Below are 13,094 nucleotides of genomic sequence, written 5' to 3' on the forward strand. Positions count from 1 at the left end.
GCAGCAGACAGCAAACATGAACACCAACATACTGTTTGTCACAGCAGCCACACAGTCAACAACATGGATGAAATGCATAAGAACTGCAAGGAGGTCATCATAGTTTATGATAGAGTTGAAAATACAGTTGAAAATCAGGGGGAATGCATGTAAACATGGTTTTCACTGGAACCTGAAGCCTGAGCTACAATGCAGGATTTGGGGTTAGCGATTTTCAGGGTTACGATGGTGTTTCAAAACAATCAGGCTGAAACTGTGAACATGCCGTAAGAACACATCGAAGCAACACATTAATTTAATGAAAACATAAATGTGATTATACTGAGACCTGCTGGTGCCCTAATGAGGGGGCAGTGATATTATAAGCCTGTTAACTTACGCATTCATACAGTCTGCAGGTTTTTTTGCCAGCTGTCCTTCCTGGTGCTTTTAGCCTGGATTATGTAACTTCTTGGTGTTTGTCTAATATTAAAGTTTGCTCTTTGTTTGTAAAACATGCTGCTCGCCTGCCAGCAGACTTGTCCATGTTTGCGAGTGGTCATGTGCTGCGAACACTGGCTCCTTTATGTGAATGTGCTGATGGCTTGACTGAGAAAACTCGGGCTGATTTACCGACTTGATAACTGCCATCGTGTGACTGCTTAGTGCGATTGCAGGAGTTATCTTGTTTATTGAAGCCGGATTATGAAGAGAGTGCGTTGAACCTCCTTCAGGTTACCACCACCAATGTCAGTCTGAGTCCCTGTGTCACATAATTTCTCAATACTAACCTTTCATTTACAGCAATAACTGAACAGTCAATGCTAGCGGCCTCTAGAGGCTGCAGTCTTCATTAATAAAGTTTTGAACAGAAAAAAACAACATACAGATGATCAAGCTTTTCTGACTGATGCCCTCAGTAATTATTCCGCTTCCTTTCAGAGGATGCTTCCTTCATTTGAATAATGTTTAAAAATCCCAGCAATGGTTTAGCTGTTTGTTTCAGTTTCACCTGCTGGACATTTAAACGGACAGAGCTGTCGCAGCTGCAGTCAATTTAGACTAATTAGTGAGCAGAGAGAAGAGTGAGCTGCTGCGCCTGCAGGTTCTGGTCTTTCCTTCATTGTTTTACCCGCTGAATGTTCAATGTGCCGTTGCCTGCAGCTAACAGTGAGGAACTGACATTTAGTGACAGAGTTACCAGATTTTATTTGTTATTTTAGTGTTTAATTAGCCACTGTCACTGATTAGCATCATGTAATGCTTCTATCTGCTGTATGTTTAGATGCAATAATTAAAACTGCCATTCATTTCAGTCCACAAATAATTACACAATTAGCCAACCGTAACCAGGCACAGTGATTTCTCCTCCAGTTCAGGGAGCTGTAGCGAGAGAAATACTGTTTAAAAAGGTCGTATCATATTTTCGTCTGCTGCAAACGTTAGCATGGCTGGTTAACTAGCTTGCCACCTTCAGTAGAAACCAATCCGTCAGGTGACTTCAGAAAAATGGCCCTTCAGGACTAACATTATTGGCCGTCCTGAGCCACACGTCATAAAACCAGATTATGAGGTTCACTTCGCTGGATCAGGCTCACTTTCAGGGATTCGTTCTTCACAATGGAGGTTTAACTGAGTCTAGCTTTCATTTCTTTTCAGGCTGAGCTTCACCTTAAGCTCCAGCAAGGATTCATTAAGTGCTTTCTTAAGTTCTCACTGTTTACTCAGACAGAGTGCAAAGGCTGCACGATTGCACAAATCGATTGAGCAAAACTTAAGCTAACTTAAGCGTTTTAAGAACATCCTGGAGCTTCATGAAACTGCTTCATGAACCTACAGAGACTTCAGTGCATCTGCTGCTTGCTAGCTTACAGCTAATGTCAAATATGCACAAATGACACAAGGTGAACAATTCCTTCTGTCTGAACACACCTTTAGTGTTTTTCTTTCCAGACAGTTCATCTTTACTGACATGAACATGAGTCAGTTTGCAGCTCATGTCTCATTCATCACATTTTGTCTTGGACTGCACTTAAATCTGAGCTCATATGTTTTTAAGTAGCTGCACAGTATTTATTTAACATGTGATTTTAAATGTTAAATCAGGGCTAATCAATAACTTTGACCCGTGACTGTAGCCTCATAGTCAGAAAACATTTTCACTGTTGGTAAAAATGGTAAAAACACACCATTATTGTGTCCTTTATGACCTGTTTCTGCATTTTTGTAATATGATTACCAAATATTAAACATTTAGTTTTACTTATAGTCAGCGATAGTTACAGTCAGTGATCAGTTGAGTTGGTTTCTAACCAACCAAGTTTCTTCTCTTCTGTTATTTGAATATAGTCATTTCATGGACAGTCTGAACTGTTTATTCAACTGGAAACACATAATAACAACTCCAAGAACAAAATCCCTCTTTCAGGGAAGGCTTTTAATGTCAAACATCTGCCCCAAGTGTTGAGTTGAGATTGAAGAGAAAAAAAAAACGAAAAAACAGCAATCTGGAGGCAACTGGATGACTTTGAATTATTATTTGACCAGCAGCTTTTATGGGAGAATTGGCAGATTGGAAGGAAATTCATCTTCCAACATTTCATGTGATATAAACTAATCCAAAAAGCTGAATGGGATCAGTTTGCTTCATGTGGGATCACACAGCTCTGTGCTGAGGGCAGAAACAGCATGATCGTGATTCGCTGTGGCACCGAGATTTAACGGGCGTGTTACCGGGCAGATGTGGCAGGATGTGGATCGGCTGCCCCTGCGAGACCGGAGCCGGAGGAGGTGACGTGAGGTCATCCTTCACTGCATGTGAGTTGTCCAACATGACATGTTGCTGTTTTAAGTTGCTGAATGTAAGAAGATGCCGAGTCAGCTGCTGTGAGCGTTTCAGGCCTGCAGAGCCTGATGGAGGTCGAAGGCTGTCTGATGTACACGTCAACACCTTCGTCATATTTCTGTAAGTGTGATGAAGCGGCTCAGAGCTCCGTCACGCAGCTGACGGTGTTCTTTCAAATATCTCAGTCAAAGTCAAAAGACAACAGAAGCTGTGGAGAAGCTCATTGTTGTAGCTTGTACGACTCTTTGCCTCCAAGCTGCGAAAGAAAAAATGTGGAGAAAGTTGTAAACCAACATTTGCTAACAGGGATGTCACCATAACTGAGGACACTGCGGTCATATTCTCTGCAGTTTGGGTGATTTGTTAAATCAATTTGTTACTATGTGCAACTTTTAATTTCGGTGGAAATCTGGGGTGGAAAAATTGATCAGGACTGCATCAACTGATTAAAGAAAAAGGAAAAACCTTTTGGCAGTACATCAACTTCAGGGCTGGAGATGCTGGAAAACAGCCAGAAAGATACTTCCCAGGTGTCTTTTTCCGATGGTAAACTCAGCCCATTAGTCACTTGCGTCCCACTCACATGACTTAATTCATCCATCCATGTTCAATGCCGCTTATCCCTTTCAGGGTCACGGGGGGGCTGGAGCGTATTCCAGCTGTCAACGGGCGGGAGGCGGGGTACACCCTGGACCGGTCGCCGGCTGACCGCAGGGCAACATATACACACAAACAACAACAATTCTATTGTACAAATTTATAGTGTTTGGTTCTTGAGATCCTCGTTGATCTTTTGATCCATGGTTGACATTTTCTTTGAGATCTCGCTGATTAATTTGTACTTTCTTAACTGTGTTGCCTTCACTCAGACATCTCTCCATACATTCAGGGGCAGGGCTTGTGGACAGGCAAGCCAGGCAGTTGCTCGGAGCCCCCAGCCACAAGGGGGGCCCCGGCCACTTGATAGGCCTGGGGTTTCAGGGACCTCTGTTGGTCCCTGAACCTCACTTTGAGAAACACTTATCTATTTTTTCTAAAATGTCCTGGAAATTGTGCATTTATGTGTGCAAAAACCAAATTTTTGTGGCGTGCATGGGTGGGGATTAATAAAGTATTTCTTCTTCTTCTTCTTCTTTTGCAGCTTCTTAATGTGTTTTTAGCTTGCTCATTGACCAATTGCAGGAAATCTACCGAACACTGAATCAGTACCTGCTGCGATTTCCCAAAGAGCATCAGCTAATCTCTGTCAAACACAGGATTTTTGTTCTGCTGTTGTCCCCTTGGTACCCCTTTATTTCCACAATATTCTGTGAGTGTCACTTTTGTCGAATTGCTTTCTCGTTCAGATTAGTTTTGCCTCAGAGCCCTCCAGAAAAATGATGTGTGGTTTGTTGAGTGTCGTGACCGCTGGGAGTTGATGTTTGCTCGGTCATTGCTGATTGACAGACTCTGGGCTGGATTCCATCGCTGGAGGATTCATTACACTGGAATGTGTGTGCACCAGAAGCGTGAGATTATCTTTCAGACTTTCAAACAAATGAGAATGACAGAGAATAAAAGCTTTGTCCACAGTGTGTACTGAAGTGCTGGAGGGGCTGGCGACTCTAACATCAACACGTAGTCAGAAACAGGCCTAATGCCGAGTCCCGAATCCATACAACATACCAGGTACATACAGTTTGCTCTACATACTAATCATATATAGTCATATAATACTGTTCAAGCAGTTAGCGTACAAAATCTATGACCTTTGCAGTGTTTCACTTATTTTGAACTTTTAGTCTATCAGGCCTTCATCAGAGCAGACGTGATTCAAACCTGAATATAAGATATTAGAATAGCGTTTCATACAAGAAATGACACAGTATGTGTGAAGATGGCTGTCAATCAAACAGCATCCGAGGGAAGTATAATATGCAACATTTCTGCATTAAAATGAAAAAGACTAGACCAACAGTGTGTTATATGTATTCTACTGAATTTCATTCTTGCATTATTTTATCAGAGAAATAAATAATTGGTAACATTTCATTTGGTCGTCTGTCAGTGGCTTCATTTCCCCTTTAAGCTCCAGTTTCTACAGACCTTTAGGGAAACACAGCACACATGATACATCAGAGAGTGGAAGTTGGAAAATGTGACTAAATGTGACATGCATAAAACTTTAACAATGAGGACAATAACTCCCATGATCCCGTGTTACTTCACCACATCATCAAACTATGTCTTTTGATGTTGTTTTGATTGAGAGACCCCTGGCTTGAGACAGTACAGAGCCTACTGCTCATTGTAATGTCTAATGACTGTAAACTTATCTTTTGCAGCTGTTTCACCACCACCCACAATTAAATATTTTCTTTCCCAGCTGTGAGTAGCTCCTCCATTTCCTTTGTTACTATGTTTTAGTAGAAACGTGCATCAACAGCGCACTCAAAAATCGAACTATAACTAAAAACTATATTTTGTCACTTTTCTAGTGTGAATACATAACGTACTTCAGTAAACACCTGGTCAAAATCAGAGCATAGTATGGATTTGGGACACAGTCTCAGAGTCCATGCTGGCAGCTTAATGTGGCTGAGTGGTGCTTAGAAGAAAATGCTAACATCAGCATGCTAACATGCTAACAATGGCAGTGCTAGCTTGCTGATGCTAAGCAGCTACAATGTTATCCCTGTCCACCATCTTAGTTTAGCATCTTAGCATGCTGAAATTAGCAAATTAGCAGATAAGCACAATGTTCCCTCTGCCCTGCTGCTTCTCTTCACAGACATCTGAAGGCAGCAGGTACTTCGATGCTGACTTTAGCGAACCACAGTGTTGTTCAACCAGTGCCAGACTGAAGCCACAAAAACCACGAAAAAATGCTCACATGCACATCAAACTTGGTTGTTATAATTGATAGATGAGCTATAACTTTTCCATCCACAAATAACCTCCATAGGATCATCTGCCCCCACCTCTCATGTGTCTCCATCCAAAGACACCAGCAGGATAAACAGAGGACACGTGTAGAATACTGTGTACTCGGTCCGTGATTAAGAAATGAAAACTGGAAAGAACCAAAAGCAGAAGGTGAGTAAGACCATGGCCAAAAAACTTGTTTATGTAAAACAATAATGGACCAAATGTTGACCCCTGTGGCACCTCCTTACGATGGCGTTGATGATTCAGCACCATCAGTCAGTCTGAGTCTGAGAATATTGCAGTTCAGTACCAATTACTGATCATCAGTGTGTTTGTTCTGCTCAGCTCTCATAATGTGGCTGTAATGAGCGCCGTCTCCTCTAGGGGACACTAGCAGGACTTCAGACTCATATCGTTCCTTCACCTGACTCACTGCCTGAGGGAGATGTTTGTGTGAATGAGACCCTGAAACTGAATGGTGTTCATTCCAGAAAGTTTACACACATGCACGCACACACACACACACACACACACACACACACACACACACACACACACACACACACACACACACACACACACACACACACACACACACACACTCTTGTCAAACTTCCTCATTGCTGCAGAGTGCTGATATGATTTCTCTCAGCCTCACTCCTCTGTCAGCTCCTCGGGCTGTGGTTGGGTCTGGTGGGCGTTATTGATCGGAGGAGCATCATCACCCACACTCGCCAACATGTTCACCAAAGGTCAGCAAAGGTCACAGAGTCAGCAGTGATCCCCGCATACTTCCTCCTTTGACTGACTTCCACTCTCATCTCTCACTCTTCGCACAGGTCAGTTCACATTCAGATTGAAATGTTCTGCAGGACTCAGCAGCATCGGAGTTGCGTGGAAATGCTTCAGGCGATCTGGGGCGTAGTATTGATAGATTAATGATTTAAAGGTCGTTTAGTTAAAAAACTATTTGACGTTAGATAAAAACTCTGACAGGGCTGCAGCACTAGAGAGCAGTCTCAGTGTGGAGACGTTTTATTTCTCTCATCTCAGACTTGTCTGGGTCTCATGGGTGTTTTGACTTGTTTTCTTGTTTCTTGTTTTGGTTCTGAGTTGTTGGTATTTTGACTTTGGCTTGTTTGTATCTCACAGCTGTTTGGACTCGGACTTGCTCAGCTCCTGTCTATGTCTAGCAGGTGGTTTGACTTGGATTTGTCTTGGTCTTATGGGATTTTTGTGTCAGACTTGTCTCAGTTTCAGGGATGTTTTAACTGACTTGTTGACTCGGACGTGTTGCTGAAACATTAATATTTTAGCTCTTACCTGTCTTGGTCCCATCTCGCAGGTGTTTTACCTCTGACTTGTCTCAGCCTTGCAGGTGCTTCACTTGGATTTGTCTCAGTCTCAGATGTGTTTTCACTCTGACTTGTTGACTTGAATATTGTTCTTTTCATAAAATTAAGGGTTTGTTTTAAAGACCAACAAAATTCAGGATAAACATGACCATTTTTTCTCTTCCGTGAATTTAAATAGTTGAAAAAGCACAACTGTCAACTTGTGGTTGTTTTTTCGCTCAGACTGGCGCTCGAGTTGTCTTGACTACAGCGCTGTATTATAAAAACATCCTGAATAAAACACTGATGGCTGATACTCTCCCCCTCTCTCTGCATAAAGTGCTAAAAGGACAAACTGGAAAGAAAAAAATCATGTGCTAGGATTGGACGATGGACTTACTCATATGTGTATGCTAATACACATACAGATACAGCTGGAACTGAATCCCAGAGGCCACACAGGGAATATATTTATTTATTTATTTATCTTTATTTTGGAGCGGAGCTTTGATAAATTCTCCTTCAGCGGCAGTGAACTCTGTAGGAGAATAGGAGATGTCTGTTTTAGCTCGAGGGGATGAAGCAGCAGCATCATCCGGACGACTGCGGACCCCTGAGACGGCAGAAAGCGAGCGGCTGCAGAGACTGCTGGGCAAAATGCTGTTCGTAAACAAGCAAACGGCATAATCAGGCCAGCTCCCAGGGTCTGTACACAGCAAAAGTGTTTGAGAGTTTGGAAAGTGTAAAATAATTATTCATGAGTTCTTCCCTGGAAGAAGGTGAGTGTGTTTGGATGCATTCTCTGAAAAGCAGGACTCACATACAAACGTTCCCGAATAAGCAGAAGCCAAACACTTTGACTCCTGGTACAAACTAAGATTTTGTCAAAAATCTCTATTATTCTGTTAGAGCAAATGTAGCAAGGCAGCTTTAAGGCATAGTAAAAACATGGTATTGTATTGGTGCAGGCATTAAAATGAGTTTCCCAACAGGAAGTGAAATCCCTCTGCCACGAGATTAAATGCACTCACTGAGAAAGGCCTCCAGTCTCTGCTGCCCTTTATGATATATGCCTCAGTTCACATCAAAGCTCAATTTCTCCTCAATACAAGAACAGAAGTACAGACTGTCACTCTGAAATACTTATAGTCCTCCACTTCTTGCCCTCTAAAGACTAACTACACCCACAAAACATGATTTTGATCAGTAAATGTCCATTAATTTCTGGTCTCAAATAGATTAAATGAGTTCAATTGGAAGTTGCTTTTTAAAGACGCAATTTGACTGACTCAATGAATGGCTCAAATATTATTTCCTGTTCCTATAAAACAGTTAAGTGTGTTTAGTTTTTGGATACTAACTGCAACACTAGTATAGTATACTGATGTTACAGATAGTATATGTACTATATGTACATGCAAATACTAATTAGTATGTAATACACACTGTAAACAATTAGTATATAGTATGAAAATGGGACACAATGACAGGTGGAATATGCAGTAACAGAGTATGAAAGGGAGTACTGAGGTCACAGACAGAAGTAACAGCTAATGATAATGGCCTCCAGCTGGTTAAGTACCTGTTAGGCCGATAAGTGAAGTGAACAAACTGTTTTTAAAGCCCGCCCACACAGACGCAGCCTTGCACCAATCGAATTACACTTCCAACATCATCAGCAGGTGTTAAAAATTTATGTCGACTGGAAAACATTGATGTAGAGGGCCCAGTCACTGCAGAAACAGGTAAACAATAAACGTTTTCTTTGGGATAATTATTTATATAATTATGATGTAACCATGTGAGAACACGAGTCAGCATGACAGAAATATGTAACTGATTTCTGAGCAAAAATCTGCTTTAATGTCAGTTTGCAGCAGTTAAAGATCTGATGACCTGATGAATGTCGGTCTAATATTCACTCTGGTTTTGCTCTCTACCATCTCCTGAAGGAAATGTCTGACTCTTTAGCTGCTTAATGCTCCACTTTGTGTACAAGCTAGTCGCTAACAGTGTGTGTGTGTTGGTCGGTGCCCAGCAGGTTTGTGAGCAGGTTGGTCTTTGCTTGCTGTCTGGTGCAGCTGAAAGTGACTGTAAACAGCAGATCTGTGGGCTGGGACTTAAAACAAAGCTGAGGTGAAGCTGCAGATTCAGCTTATTATTCTGTGCATGTCCATCACCACGACAACTTTCACATCGACATCGCCGGACATTCGGTGTCATTTTGGACATTTTATAGAATAACTGAAGAGTCAGATATCTGCAGTGGAAATCTCCATCATTTGTGACTCGTGTTGTTTATGCTTGGGTCACAGCCCAGAAACTGTACAGCACATTACTGGGTCAGATTTTTGGCTGTTTCCTAACATTTAATTAAATTTTCAGTAGTGATTAAGTCCCATCACTGTTTATGTGTACGGCTCATTACACTGAAGGGGTACATTTAATTTGTGAATGAGAGGCTGACAAACAGTCCTGTTCTAAAGATAGAGAGGAATTTGGGTGATTGGGGGACATTTGGACCAACAATAATGAAACCATCCGAGTTTTGGAGCACTCATCAAGCACTGTGCTTCATGTGGAAACACACAGTTTAGTTTCCCTTTGTCGCAGGCCTTGTTCCATTTTTATGAGACGCTTACTGAAGTATTTCTATATAATACCCTCATCATGCTCTGGTCCTTTTAAAAATGAGTATGTGACAGCATCCATCCATCTGGAGGCAGGACAGTCTCACTGTCAGGCACCTTCAGTGACTCATATCCTGTCTCATCCTTCAAGTGGGTGTTTTCTTTTTCAATATTAAGAGCACATTACTGAACACATTCGAAGTGAACATATCAGAGCTTGAAATGGCACTTCTTTTTGCAGAACATTTGGCCGTGACTGTTTTAATGTTTGTCAAGGGGAAGCTAAGGCAAATCATGAAATAAAAACACCTCTTAAGAGACACACGTCCAAATCTGAGCGACTTGCATTAAAATAAAAATCAAGATTTCAGGCAGCTGGTCAATAACAGGGTTCAGGACAGTCGTCTGAGCCACGAGAAACTGCGCTCAGATTTCTTGGTAAAAGTTAAGATTGATGTGCTAGCGGGTGTTCAGACATGTCTTGTTTTGAAACAACAGGAAGTCTGGTTTGAGTGACAGATCCATGAGCTTAATGTTCATCAGACACCAAAACATAAAACCAATATATTCAGATTCAGAGTCTGGAAAGTTGTCATAGTGACAACCATTTTATCCCGCAATCATGAGGTAAACGGTGGAAATACTCTGTTCTCATTCAAATTCCACCAGGAACGTGCATTTGCTTTTATTTGATTGGTCACAGCAGCACCTGGTCAGATGATGTCATACCTTTGGCAGGTTTGACATCGCGCTGCTGGAATGGGCTCATTGAAGTGAACGTGGGAGCAGCGTTTCTTCACACAGGGGTAAAATCAGTGCAAAAGAGCCTTCGAGGTGGCTCTCATCAACTGCTGTAAGATCCTACAACTTTTTACGCAACCTGCTAGCTGTGCTTGTTCCTATTGTTGTCACTATGGCAACAGTCTGTTAGAACCAATGAGAGGGGCGGATTTTTCTGCCCACAGCACAGCGTCAAAGTCCACTTAGTTTTCTGGGAGCTTGGTGCCCAGTAAACTAAATTCTGGAGAATCTAGTCCTCCTCCTCCCCCTCTTCGTAGACACCGCTAGGGTTCGTCGCACAGAAGACGATTTCTGAGCAGGCGATGCTTGCCCCACCCCCCCCCCCCCCGTCGCGGCCTTCGTTTATCCCACCATCACTGACGTACACCTGGAGTTGTCACCTTGCTGCTGTAGAGTGGGTCCAAATTCAGGCGCCACCGGAGGAGCAAAGACAACTCTCATGACATGGAGGTTGTTTTGCAGGTGGGACTATGAAGCAGATATTTCACTATTCATTTCAGAGGCAGGCGATGTGATGATTGACAGCTGGAAAATCAAATCACCCACAATGCATTATGCGACAGGCTACTTAAGTCAGTCTTCCATTAGTCACTCATAGGGAAGCTTTAATCAACGTAAGTGAAAAGTAACAGGTCTGACCGGGTCTATGTCCATGCAGCTGACCCCAGATGTGGAGACTGCGTCCACACATCACCTGCTGACGTAGTTATACTTTGTAATGTAAAGATTACAAATGCACCTTGCATTCTTTACATCTTCAAACATGTGGCAAGAATACACCGATGCGTTTCATTCTGTCTAATGCTTCTTGGATGCAATCGACTTTTTAAACATCGGATTGACACACGAAGCGGCTGAATGCGGTTTGAGTCCAGATCGGTTCACACCAGATCGGTTCAGATCAGATGAAGGCGGCAGCTCCTCAGGTGAGTCTCCTTCTGTTTTTGATCAGTTTATCTTTTCAGTCTGAAACTCTGATCGCCTTTATGTAACCACACAGCTTTGTGTTGTTGCCATGGCGTCGATATCTGACACTCTGCTGCAGCGCCTACATGATTTAGGTGGCACAGTCACATCTGAATCAAACGCACACACACGCACGCACACGCACACACACACACACACACACACACACACACACACACACACACACAGTATAACTGAAGTGTGCGTGTCACAGTTAGGGAGGAAAGACAGAACACAGTATTTAGTATCAGCTGCCTTTGTGAGCTGGCTGCATGTGAAATGGTTCCACTTCTTTCACACATATACATCCACACATACATCCACACATACATCCACATATACACCCACACATACACCCACACATACATCCACACATACATCCACATATACATCCACACATACATCCACATATACACCCACACATACACCCACACATACATCCACACATACATCCACATATACACCCACATATACACCCACACATACATCCACACATACACCCACACATACATCCACACATACATCCACATATACATCCACACATACATCCACACATACATCCACACATACACCCACACATACACCCACACATACATCCACACATACATCCACACATACATCCACATATACACCCACACATACACCCACACATACATCCACACATACATCCACACATACATCCACATATACACCCACACATAGATCCACATACACCCACACATACACCCACACATACACCCACACATAGATCCACATACATCCACACATACACCCACACATAGATCCACATACATCCACACATACATCCACACATACACCCACACATACATCCACATATACATCCACACATACATCCACATATACACCCACACATAGATCCACATACATCCACACATACACCCACACATACATCCACACATACATCCACACATACATCCACATATACACCCACACATACATCCACATATACACCCACACATAGATCCACATATACATCCACATATACACCCACACATACATCCACATATACACCCACACATAGATCCACACATACATCCACATATACACCCACATCTTTATGGAAAACATATCGTGTTTTACAGCCTGTAGACAAAAGCAATGCATATGTTTTCTGTGGTTGGGCTCTGATTTCTATTAAATCAAAACATGTGTTTGGCTTTTACTTAGATAATTATTGGATAATTATTGAGATCTGCAGCCTGTCTGACGTGTGTGATGTGTGCAGCTTTAGGAACTGATGTTGCGGGTTGTTGGAGTCAGGTCAGTTAAAAAGGGGCACATAGACTTTTAGCTGAACGCTAACAGCTCTGTTTCAGTGTTACTGTGATATATGTGAGTGAATAGTTCAAAAGGCAGTTATCGGTCCCCTAGCTTTGTCTCATAAAGTCTGACGCTGCTTGTGACTAGCCTTATGTGGTATTATTGGATTGTGTTGCTATGGAAACAGCTTGGGTCCAAGTTCACTTGCTGCCAGCTGTTGACAACAAACACTCAAACATTTAGAAAGTGGATCCTTGTGTTTGAAACAGTGAAATGATGCACAGTTTCCAGCCATTCCTGTCAGACGCTCACTCACAGACCTGTCGGATGAGCTCATCGACACCATCCATC

The sequence above is a fragment of the Chaetodon trifascialis genome, chromosome 3, assembly GCF_039877785.1.
Source record: "Chaetodon trifascialis isolate fChaTrf1 chromosome 3, fChaTrf1.hap1, whole genome shotgun sequence".
Lineage (NCBI taxonomy): Eukaryota > Metazoa > Chordata > Actinopteri > Chaetodontiformes > Chaetodontidae > Chaetodon > Chaetodon trifascialis.